The sequence below is a fragment of the Herpailurus yagouaroundi genome, unplaced genomic scaffold (genome assembly GCF_014898765.1).
Source record: "Herpailurus yagouaroundi ecotype Mexico unplaced genomic scaffold, PumYag 100, whole genome shotgun sequence".
Lineage (NCBI taxonomy): Eukaryota > Metazoa > Chordata > Mammalia > Carnivora > Felidae > Herpailurus > Herpailurus yagouaroundi.
In genome coordinates, this window is record NW_024412391.1 from 65,601,291 (window position 1) to 65,614,074 (window position 12,784).

Genomic DNA, 12,784 nt, shown 5'->3' on the forward strand with positions numbered 1-12,784 from the left:
ATAGGAGTTACCCAAATACTGAAATTCAAATTCAAAATTGTCCACTTGAATTGAAATGACCTTCCTAGAAGAATTAATCCTCTTGGGATTTTGTTCTAATCTTATTTTAGCAACAGATTTTCTCTAATACCAAGTGGAGTCATTTGAGTTCTGACACAGAAATAGCAAAGAAACAGTAATGATAGGTTAAGTATTTGGTCAGAACTTCTATGTGTGCCATGAGGGGCTGCATGGAACCCACACATTAATTACATTTACTCAGGGGAAAATATCTGTTTTTATTTTTTAAGATACTTAGACAAAAATTTCACAATACCTCTCAATAACTCATTTGTTTTAAAATTTTCTTTTAAAATGTTTTTATTTTTGTTTTTTGTTTGTTTGTTGTTGTTGTGGGTTTTTTTTTTTTTTTGTTTGTTTGTTTTTACAGTGGCACCTGGCTCAGTCAGTTAAGTGTCTGACTCTTGGTTTCAGCTCGGGTCATTATCTCACGATTCGTTGGTTTAAGCACCGTGTTCGGCTGTGTGCTGACAGTGCAGGGCCTGCTTGGGATTCTCTCTCTCTGCCCTTCTCACCCCCTGCTGTCAAAAATAAATAAATATTAAAAAATTAAATTAAAATGTTTTATTACATACTTCAATACATACTGAAAATATAATCCATACATAAGGGATAAAATATTGTAATATAAGGAGCACCAGTGAAGCCACCACTCAATAGAACTGGGACACTACCAATGCTATAGTAACAACCCCTGGATGCTTCTTTCCCCATCCCATCCTCACTGTTAAAATAGCTTTCTCTATACCTTTGATACTTCCTGTTATGATTTAATTTCCTCTGGCTCTATTCTCTGGAGACGAATATCTATGAAACGTCTCTGCTTTCACTTACAAATAAGTGAGCCTGGTATTCAGAGTTGATAGATCTGGTTCCAAGTCCAGCTCTGCCACAACCTCACTAACTGTGTAACTGTAGCCGAGTTATCTAACTCTCCTGAGCCACACTCTCCTCACTTGTAACGCAAGGACAATACTTTCTAATTTCTAGGATTGGTGTAAGACATAAGTGAGCTAATAAAAGTAAAGCATTCATTACCTATAGCTATTTTTATAGAAAATAAATCGTTGTGATCTTATCTTAGAGTCTTTTTAAGACTCTAAGTGCAAAGTGTGAAAGGAAGTACTTACATGTCTGGCTAATTTCTTCATTTGGTAATCTTTGCTTCAAGAACAAACATAATTTATTTATTTATTTATTTATTTTTTTAATTTTTTTTTCAACGTTTATTTATTTTTGGGACAGAGAGAGACAGAGCATGAACGGGGGAGGGGCAGAGAGAGAGGGAGGCACAGAATCGGAAACAGGCTCCAGGCTCTGAGCCATCAGCCCAGAGCCTGACGCGGGGCTCGAACTCACGGACCGCGAGATCGTGACCTGGCTGAAGTCGGACGCTTAACCGACTGCGCCACCCAGGCGCCCCCAGAACAAACATAATTTAAAAAGAAATACTTGATCCTGTTCTTTCTGGATATTTTAATAATTGAATCCAGTCAACCAGTATGGATGATTTTTGGTTGGCTATGCAGATACTGTTTGTCAGGGTGCCTAAATGTCCTGTTTATTAATGAATTCAATGCCTTTCCAAAGGCATAAGAATGAAGAAAACAGTAGAAAAAGCACATCAGAAATTCAGTTGGATATTAAGTAAGTCTAGATCTTGTGTTTAGCTGGGACCGCATGATAAATAAATAGAAAAAGTGACAACTATTTGAAAAACATTTCATTTTAGTCACTTATTTTTTAAAATCATTTTTCTGCTTTAAGAAATAACATAACCAGTTGTTACAATAAAGCAGTCCAGAATGTTACCAGTTAGTCTGTCACCATGGTAGCAGAATCTGGGGAACATGTAAGATACATTATTCTAGAAATCCTGAGATTGACGCCTACGTTTGTACCAGGAGACCTGTTTATCTGAAAAGATAACAAATCAATTCTCTTTATCCTTCTGAATTGCATGAAATGTTATCCTCTTGAGAGAGAAGATACTAGTGTGTAAAATTCGAGGACATCTTAATGATGGCCAACATCAAATAGCTGCAGAAATGAGATCAGTGCCAAAAGACAAGAGGATAAAGAGAATTGAGCCTTTAAGCTTAGAACTACTTAGTTTTTTGGTACCATATATGATGCAGATGTTAGAAATGGGAATGGGAATGATGACGATGATGAAAATGCAACTGTGAGTGAATCAGGCCAGAAGATTTAATATTAGTGTTAAATACAATCATTTTAGTAGATTTTGCCCATTCTTCTTGAAGAGCAGCACTGCTTCACTGTCATGGGCTGTGCATCTTTCATTGTAGTCTTAATTGTTGACTAATACGTTGTATTGAAATATGTGACAGTTATATAATTAGGTTAATTTAAAGGACTATCGTGAAGAAGTGTTTTTCCCACCTTTTTTGCTGTCACCTGAGGATAGGGCTACAATTACAGCATGACAAATGTTTGAGTGAAATATGAAAAATCCAGACAAGTGACAGTTTGCCCATTACTTGATGTCAAAAGACTGGTTTGACTGATTTTATGTTTCATTCATTGACTTGACGAGTTGTTTGACCAAATTGTTTTCTTTGGTATTTTTTAGACACAATTTAAATGTGATAACCAGCTATGTGGAACTCTGTCTTTAAAACTGCTTGTTCAGTCATTTCTATAATCAGAGTTTCAATAATGAGGTTTCCCACTGAACTATCGGTCCAATCCCTGTAATATTATGAGAAAAATACACACAGTGGTATTAACTTTCAGTGAAACATGAATTTTGAATGACAAAATAAATTTTGGATGACAAAAGGATGGTTGAGAATTATTGAGAATCTTTTCTTAATAAAGGGGACTTTAATTTTGTTTCTGATTGTTACAAAATTTTATAGAACAGATTGCTCTGATCTTAATTTATCATTTCTTTTTTTCTTTTAATTTTAAGTAGGCTCCACACCTACGCCAACATGGGGTTTGAACTCATGACCTTGAGATTGAGAGTCACAAGCTCTACTGACTAAGCCAGCCAGGTGCCTCCATCGATGGTTCATAAAATTACATTTTTATCTATTTACATCACAAAAATCTAGAAGTGACAATCTGAGCTGGTGTCAATACATACCTATTGTCCTTTTTATGGAACAATCACCCGGTACTCATAGAAACCTTACCAAAGGCAGAACTATCTGTTTTTATATTCATATTGCTTAAGACTCTTACCTCCAAAACTATGCACTTAGATTTTTCTATACCATTTCAGCTATTTTTATAAATCTATAAAGCTTTTTTCACTTTATGAATAACATAGTATCTGGTCTTCTGGTCAAGAATTTTTATAGCTCAACTAAATATACGTACAAGGGCTTTTTTCTCCAAAATTATTTTAAGATGTACTTCCAGAATAGCTATTAGTAATTTGAGGGTTAGAGTCTTGGAACATTATGATTCCTATTATTGCAATACATATTTTTAAAAAGTCACAGTCCAATTATATATTTGTTTTATGTATCATGACAATTTTGAATACTCTACTCAATATCTCTTTTGTTATTATTGGCAATGACTCTTTATTACTTTTAATAATAGCATTATCAATAGAAATAGAAAGATTTAATAGTTTTCATGATTTGAGAAAATATATTTCAAAATTCTCTCTTGTAACATGGTAATGTTCATGCTTTTCAACAAATAGAATGGTTACTATATTCTGTCAGCTTTCTATCTCTTTATATTTTCCATTTTTCAAATGCTAGAGTTTCCTGACATTTATAACATGTAAGAAAATACAGTGGTGCTTTGATTCCTTTTGGAGTACAAATATGAAGTGGGCGCTAGTCAAAAACATTGCTGCCTTCTCATAAATTACTGCCAGAGTGAAAACTGGTACAGTGTTCATGGACGGCAACTTGGTTCTATTTGTCAAAATTTAAAATGTTCATACTCTTTCACCCAGTACTTTCAACTCCGATGTTTTTATTCTATAATCTTGCATATGTACAACAGAAAATATGTGCAAATGAAATATTTTTTGTGGCCCCTTTGTAATAGCAAAAATGGGAAACATTAGTAAATGCTTGCTACTAAGAAACTGTCTAGATGAATTATGGTATACTTGTACAGTGGATTCCTTACTATACAGACAACAGCTTGAATAATGACTTTTGTATGTACTTATTTGGAACAATATTCAAGAATGAAAACTCAAGGAACAGAGAAAAGGAAATGGTATACTACCTTTAGAATGAAGGAAGAGAAAGAGAAAGAAAGAAATTATACACGTATGTCGGCAAATGTATGGATTATCATTGGAAGAATCTCTAAGAGACTGGGCACAGTGTTTGCCTCCAGAGAGGGGAACTAGGTAACTGAGGAAAAGGAGAGAGATTTAAATTTATATTATATATACTTTTGTATCTTTAAATCATGTATGTACATTTTTCTTCACATACGCATATAAGTACATACAAACATTTCTCTAACCTAAAAGAAATATAACCTCATGTCTCTGAAGAAATACTGTCTGATATTACTATTCATTTCCTCCTTCCCTTTCCATCACTTGAAGAGGACTGAAAGTCTTTTGATAGTTGACAAAGAGCAGACATTTCTACTTTTACAAGGAGCCTGTGCAATCATTGCCAAGAAATTAGAGAAGAGTTGAACCTCTTACTCTTAACATTTTATTTACATTTTTTAAAGTTTATTTCTTTTGAGAGAGAGAGAGAGAGCGAGCAGGGGAGGGGCAGAGAGAGAGAGAGGGAGAGAATCCCAAGAAGGCTCTGGACTGTTAGCTCAAAGCCAGTGCGAGGCCTGAACCCATGAACTGTGAGATCCTGACCTGAGCCACAATCGAGAGTCGGACACTTACCCATCTGAGCCACCCATTTTGCCCCTACCCTTAACATTTTAAAAGTGTTTGGCTTTGTAAATATGCCAATGTAGTTGGGTCTCTGCAATCTAAAGAGAAGTGGAGATCTGATAGTTATAAAAGTTGAGAAGAATCCCCTCTGGAACTGTTTGTGGTCCGAACTGAGTAACTGCCAAATTGCTTCAGTGTACTATGTACACAGTCTCGGAACAATATTTTAGCATCAAACTATAATTAAATCTCTGAATATGGTTGGTTTTGCACCATATAGAATATGTTTGATGTTATAAAATGTGTACTACATATGTAAAACATATTTAGAGATTAATTGAGGTAGGTTTGAAAACATATTTGTTTTAAAAGGAGTTTTTTAAATTTTTAAACAATAAAATCATACATACACAAGAAAAAAGTTTAAAATTTCAATACAGAAAAAGAATTACAAAGATTATATAACATTTTGTAAAATACTATCCTGCTTATAGGTAAAGATAGCCTCAAATTTTATATTTTGTGGTCATCCCACTGACTGTTAAAGAGAAACAAGAAAAGTAATTTCCTTAAAAGAAATCTCAAGGACATTGGGAAAAAAATCACATTGTCACATGCATTCTCACAACTAAGTACAAATACATGCAGATCAGATCAGTGCCAGCTGACTAATGTTTTCCCTTCACCATCCCCAGGAATTCATAATCTGTTTCTCCTCTAAAGATATTTAAATGACTATATAATCACACATATGGACTGGCACTTGATCTCCTACAATGATTATAATAATACATACCCCCAGGAGAAAGATGTCTTTGTTTCCTGGATCTTGGAGTTGTACAACATATGGTCTGACAGATTTTAAGCTCCAAGTATCTATTTTTAGACATGATAGTTCTTTACCCTTATCTTTTAATAAAAGAGAAAGTATTTGTTGAGCTGAGACTTGCTTTCACAATAGCACTTTAGCTAGCTTTGTCAGCTTAGAAAGTTTAGTGAGATGAATAATTTAGTCTGTAGGAGTAATATGTCTAGAGAAGAAATTTAAGTAGGGGTTAGATAATGCAGGTAATTAATTAAATGATCTTAGGATAGCTGATTCACAATGACTAATTTAAATATGTACTAAAAATACATAAAGATCATAAATCATGATTGTGATATTCTCAAGAGCAATACAGAACACATACTTCACTATATAACAGAAAAAAATTTTGTTTTTTGTGCTTTAAAACATTTGAAAATTCTCTCTCACCCTCTTTTTTTTTTTTTTTTTTTTTTTTTTTTTTTTGTCTTTTGCTAATGTTCACAGAGAATAACAGTACCTGGTCAAAATAGAGAAAACAAATCAAACTAAAGTTTATATTTAATGTGAAAAAATTAATATGTTTTAGAATGTATCTTTAATTAGACTAATGTTTGATTTTTAAAAGCACTCTTCTGAGAATAGTTGTAGACATTATAATTAGGGATCAATTCTTCAGATTGTCATGGAATTAAATGGGTACATGTGGTACTATGTCACCATACTTTCCTTGGAGTTAAGAAAATCAAATATATAGTATAGTCCCCTGGGCAAAAGAAGAGAGTAACTCCTTCCATCTCACATATGGCTGGGAAGTCATCAATCTTATCAACAGAAGCAGATGCCATTAAAATCTGTGTCATATTCATTCCTCTCCTTTGGCAAACCTTAAGAACAGTTCCTGTGACCTTAGAAAGCAAACTTCTTAGTTAAGGGAGTGTAGTCTTCAATTTACAGATGAACTGGGTTCCAAAGCTTTGGTACCCAAAGTAGAATTTTAGATTAAGACAGTGTTATAGGTGGTGCTAATCTGAGAATACAATAGGCCCCTTCATCTGTGGTTTCACTTTCTGTGGTTTCAATTTTCTGCAGTAAACCGCAGTCGGGAAGCAGATGATCCTCCTTCTGACGAATCAGCAGAAAGTCAATAGTATCCAAATGTTATGTCACAATGCCTACATCACTCACCTCATTTCATCTCATCATGTATGCATTTTATCATCTCACACCATCACAAGAAGAGTGAGTACATTACAGTAACATATTTTGAGAGAGGGAGAAAGACAACATTCATGTAACTTTTATTACAGTATATTGTCATAATTGCTTTTGTTATTATTGTTGATCTCTTATTGTGCCCAGTTTATAAACTGAACTTTATCATAGATAAGTATGTACAGGAAAAAACAATAGTATATACAGGGTTCAGTGCTATCCACGGTTGCAGGCATCCAATGGAGGTCTTGGAACGTGTCCTTTGAGAGTAAAGGGGTGGGGAATACTCTAATCTATAAAATAAAGTGCTATAATAAGTAATAGTAGAAAAAATAGTTGGCCAACTGACACATGAAAAAACGCTCAACATCACTCATCATCTGGGAAATACAAAATAAAACCACAAGGAGATACCACCTCACACCTGTCAGAATGACTACCATTAACAACTCAGGCAACAACAGATGTTGGCAAGGATGCGTAAAAAGAGGATCTCTTTTGCATTCTGGTGGGAATGCAAGCTGGTGCAGCCACTCTGGAAAACAGTCTGGAGGCTCCTCAAAAAATTAAAAATAGAACTACCCTATGACCCAGCAATTGCACTACTAAGTATTTATCCAAGGGATACAAGTGTGCTGTTTCAAAGCGGCACATGCACCACAATGTTTATTTTTTTTTATTTATTTTTTTTTTAATTTTTTTTTTCAACGTTTATTTATTTTTGGGATAGAGAGAGACAGAGCATGAACGGGGGAGGGTCAGAGAGAGGGAGACACAGAATCGGAAACAGGCTCCAGGCTCTGAGCCATCAGCCCAGAGCCCGACGCGGGGCTCGAACTCACGGACCGCGAGATCGTGACCTGGCTGAAGTTGGACGCTTAACCGACTGCGCCACCCAGGCGCCCCCACCACAATGTTTATAGCAGTGCTATCCACAATAGCCAAAGTATGGAAAGAGTCCATCAACTGATGAATGGATAAAGATGTGGTGTATATATACAATGGAGAATTACTCGGCAATCAAAAAGAATGAAATCTTGCCATTTGCAACTACGTGGATGGAACTGGACAGTATTATGCTAAATGAAATTAGTCAGAGAAAGACAAAAATCATATGACTTCACTCATATGACGACTTTAAGAGACAAAACAGATGAACATAAGAGAAGGGAAGCAAAAATAATATAAAAACAGGGAGGGGGAAAAACCATAAGAGACTCTTAAATATGGAGAACAAACAGAGGGTTACTGGAGGGGTTGTGGGAGGGGGGATGGGCTAAATGGGTAAGAGGCATTAAGGAATCTACTACTGAAATCATTGTTGCACCATATGCTAAGTAATTTGCATGTAAATTAAAATATATATATATGGAAATTAACAGCTCAGTAAAACAGTAAAAACCAAAACTGTGTAAAACAAGTATCAAAGCAGAAAACAACAAACTGATTAAAAATAATATTTAGGTTGAATGCTGGTTCCTGAATAAAAGGTTTTATTAGAGGACAATAAAGAGAATATAGATTTTTGTGGGAATTGTGAAGAGTTTTATTAGCACTTTCATGGACTCTAGAGGTTTTCTTTTCACGTCACGACTGCACTTTCAAAAATGTTACCTCCCTTTGTTCTGGTTTAAAGACACTGCTGGTATTAGTCTTATGCTTAGGCGTGATCATAGTTATGTCGAGGGAGGTTTGTAGAAATGGATTAAGAGATAGGAGAAGATTCTGGATTTAGCTAAATACAAGTTTAAAAGAGGGAGAAAAAAGGAAAGGAGATTAAAGATGAAATATCTTAGGGAAAGAGATTATTCAGGTATCACTAACAGAAGTGTGTGTACTGAAATAAACAAAAACATCTGGCAGGTTGACCTATGTGTGGCTGAGAGATGTGAGGTTATGGCTCACCATGTGAGCTGTCACCAAGTGACACTCTTTATTCAGGATAATACTCTTTATTGTTACCGAGGTTTAAGCAGGGAATGGCAGAAGGGGCAGAAGGAGCGTGAGGGCATTAGAGTAAACACCTGCTTAACTCTAGCTTTGCCTCCCCAGCAACCGTTTCACCTTCTTTTACTCCCCCATGTTCCTTTGGGGTAGGAGGTTAATCACAAGGAATAACAACAGTCTTTAATTGCTGGAACTGGGAGTCTAGGCCACAGCGGGATTAAGCCCTGAGCTGCTGAGCTGCTAGCTAAGGTTCTTTGAATTTTTACTGGCTGCAAACAGAATTGGTCCCAGAATCCAGAGAGTGGCCTTAACCAGCTGGGGAAAATTAAGCTATTTGTGGCTAAGGTATAGTAGTTCTCAATTCTGGCTATCCATTAGAATCATCTGCTGAGGATTAAGAAGAAAACAAAACAACCCCCCCCCCCTCAAAACTAGAGCTGTATCTGGGCCTCATGTTAAACCAATTAAATCAGAATCCCTAGAGGTGGAGAGCTGGGCATCAGTATGTGTGAGGTGGAGAGCTGGGTGTCAGTATGTGTAAAAAGCTCCCTGGGTGATGTGCAACTAGGACTGAGAACAGCGTGGAACAGAGAAACAGAGTGGAAAGGTCAAGATCATGGGTAAAGGTGAAGAGAGATACTCTATGGGCAGCTCTGGAGTAGGGAACACTTCATAATCAGTTGGCTTGCCTCGTGTCAAAATGGGGTTTGGAGGACTCAAAGGGAAGCAGGAGGATACCAGCCATCTGAACCCATAGTGGAGTTAGGAGTACAGTGAGGAAGGCTGGAGGGCAGTAGGCAAGGGTTCCTGTTCTTTGCTATTTGGTTCAGGGGCAGCCTTAAATTCTGTCCTCAGTGATCCTTTGACAAGCACTCTCATCTCTCCTTCCCAATATCTAGACAAGGACAGTAATCTACCACCACAGCAAACTTCCCATTCAACAGAATCACAAAATTTTAGAGCTGGAAGGGACCTTCAATATTATCTGGTTTAACACTTTTCTTTTGGACTGTGAATATCTCCATAGACCTGTTAAAGGCAGGGAGGGTTTCTTGTGCTTCATTGTTTCTCTAGTGCCCACGGAGTAGATGCATAAATATTAAATGACCAACTGAATGAATGAATTTTCAGATAAGGGAGCTGAGTTGCATAGTCAGTAAATTAGTCAGTTCCTTCATTCAGTTAATACCAGAACAAACAGAAAGCTTTAGATATCCATCGTACAGCATTAGTGACTATAGTTAATAATATTATTGTACATTTGAAATTTTCTAACAATAGGTCTAAAGTGTTCTTACCACAGTATAAAATAATAGTAACTACGTGAGGCGATGGATGTTAATTTGTTTGATTATGGTAATCATTTTACAATGGATAGATATATCAAATCATCATGCTGTACATTTTAAATATTATATAACTTTTATTTGCCAATTATATCTCAATAAAGCTGAGAAAAATAAAACTACCAAAAAGTTGCAATATACTCATAATTTTTGCTTTAGTTTAACATAATTTGTTTTTTCCTACAATGGATATTTGGTATTTCATAAACAAAAATAAATTTTTACTTCTGGGAAAAAAAGAAACATAAGAAACTAAGATATTTCTGATGATCTTAGAAATATAAGTAAATTTAATCCAACCAATATCTGGAGTACTTACCAGGAAAGGCATTGTATTAGGTGCTATAGAGGTTAGTAGAGTTTAATTATTAAGGGCCCAGACTCTGGGTTCAAATTTCCTGGGTTTGATTTTGATTTCTGATTCTTACTTTCTGGCTGTGTAATATTTATTTATTTATTTATTTATTTACCCTTTTCCTGTTTCCCTTTTTTTTAACTGTAAAATGGAAATAACATATGCCTTGCAGGGATGACGGTACATTATACACAGTAAATAACAAATGTTAACTATTATAAGCATGATTTAATATTATCTGTTTTGAAACCCCACTACTGGGAAGAGTGAGACCTGTTACCTAGACAGGACTTTATTTTATGGAGCCTAATGCTGGGTTTAGGTGTGCCAGTGTACAGATAGGGCTGGAGCACCTCTGAATTTAGGCAAAAAATTGGGGAAAGGAGTTTGAAGTCTGGAGGACGATCCAGGAAGAAGAAAATGTGAGCCAGTGAGGATCTGAGAGTTGATTTTCTTTCTTTTTCTTCCTTCCTTTCTTTTTTTTTTTTTTTTTGAAGACAGAGGGTGCAAGTGAGCATGGGCAGAGATGGAGAGAGAGAGACACAGAGAGAGAGAGAGAGAGAGAGAGAAACAGGTCTCACCCAAAGTGGAGCTCATGCTCACTCGATGTGGCACTCAAACTCATGAACTGTGAATCATGACCTGAGCTGAAGTCGGATGCTTATCTGACTGAGCCACCCAGGTCTCTGAGAGTTGATTTTCTGTGTAATGTGTTATGTAACTTCCTTGACAAAGCCTGCAGTGGAGTCTGCTTTGCTCACTAATGTTTTCCGGTGATATGGTTTACTCTGGCAGAATTCTAAGTGGTTTTGGGTTCTAGACTTCCGGGTCTAGAAAGGAGGATAGGATGTACAGCTGGCAGAACCAGATGATGGGAGGACAAGCTGGCACCTGGATTCCACAAAGATGAATGAGAGTCTGTGCCCTTAAGAAATTGCGATATAACAGAGATTGATATGAATGCACCATATTAATTTAAATACAAGGTAGAATAAATTTGGTGTTAACAATGATTACATAAAGTGCTACAGAAATACAGAAATGGGAAAGATGTATTCTGAATGGGGGTCGGGAAAGGCTTCAGGGAGAGATGGTATTACCTTTTCTAGGTTAAGTGACCATTATGGACTCAATGTTTGTGTTTCCCCCAAAATTCATATGTTGAAATCCTAATATCCAATGTGATGATGTTAGGCAGTAGGGCCTTCCTTTGGGAAGTCATTAGGTTATGAGGTTGAAGCTTTTATGAATGGGATTAGTGCCCTTATGAAAGAGACCACAAAGGGCTTTCTTACTCCCTTCTGCTGTGTAAAGACACAGTGAGAAGACAGTCAACTACCAGTAAGTGGGACTTCACCAAACACCAAATCTGTCACCACCTTGATCTGGAACTGTGACAAATAAATGTCTGTTGTTTAAACAACCTAGTCTATGGCATTTGTGTTATAATAGCCCTAACAAACTGAGACTAAGACAGTACCTGACAAGTGGAGATGGTGAACAGAGGAGTGGGCAAAGGATCAGAGGCAAGGAAGTACGGTGTTGTGCTTGGCAAACTGTGAAGCTACCTGATATAAAACAATGCCAAAACCCACTCCTATCTCTAGACCTTTTGCTGTGTAAATTACCACTGTTACTTGCAGCTAAATACAATCTTGCTAGACTGCTCAGTAAATATGTGCTAAATGAATTAATGCAGGAATGAGAAGGGGATTGAGATAGGAGACCAAAGATCTCAAGTCCAATTCTGGCTCTCCAACTACAGTAATAGAGTTTTTGTCTGCCCAACTTACCTTTCTTCATTCTAGCAACAATAACACCAATCACATTATATGCTGCTTGCCTCACACTTCCCCTGAAATAATGGGGGTGGTCACATGACTCCAGGAAAGCCAATCAGAATCCTTATTTTGGATTTTATGTTCAAGATTAAGAGAATTTCTCTCTTCTGTCTTGAGTTTCTAGTTAAAAGGATGTAGCCTTAGAGATGCTTGCAACCAGTATTTTGTCCCACAGACGAGACTGAAAGAATGAGGGATACATACAGAGGGAAGCATCCCTCTGTATCTGAGATGAGATGCAGAGAGAGCTATGGACCTAATTTAATTCTTGGATTTAGTAATGCCTGAGGAAATCTCTGCCCCTTTTCCTCTCATGTTATAAGATAAAAAAATTTCCCCCATTTTTTACTTGAATTAGTTGAGTTG

At 36.4% G+C, this 12,784-nt stretch overlaps 1 long non-coding RNA gene across 3 annotated transcripts in view; it reads right to left on the reverse strand.

Moving 5' to 3' along the window:
* Positions 1 to 423: 423 nt before the first annotated feature.
* Positions 424 to 12,784, reverse strand: part of LOC121028757 (uncharacterized) — a 360,230-nt gene continuing 347,869 nt past the window's right edge. For all 3 annotated transcript variants that reach the window (XR_005789418.1, XR_005789417.1, XR_005789419.1), the window contains one exon: positions 424 to 581. This is a non-coding gene — a long non-coding RNA (uncharacterized LOC121028757). The remainder of the gene's footprint in view (positions 582 to 12,784) is intronic.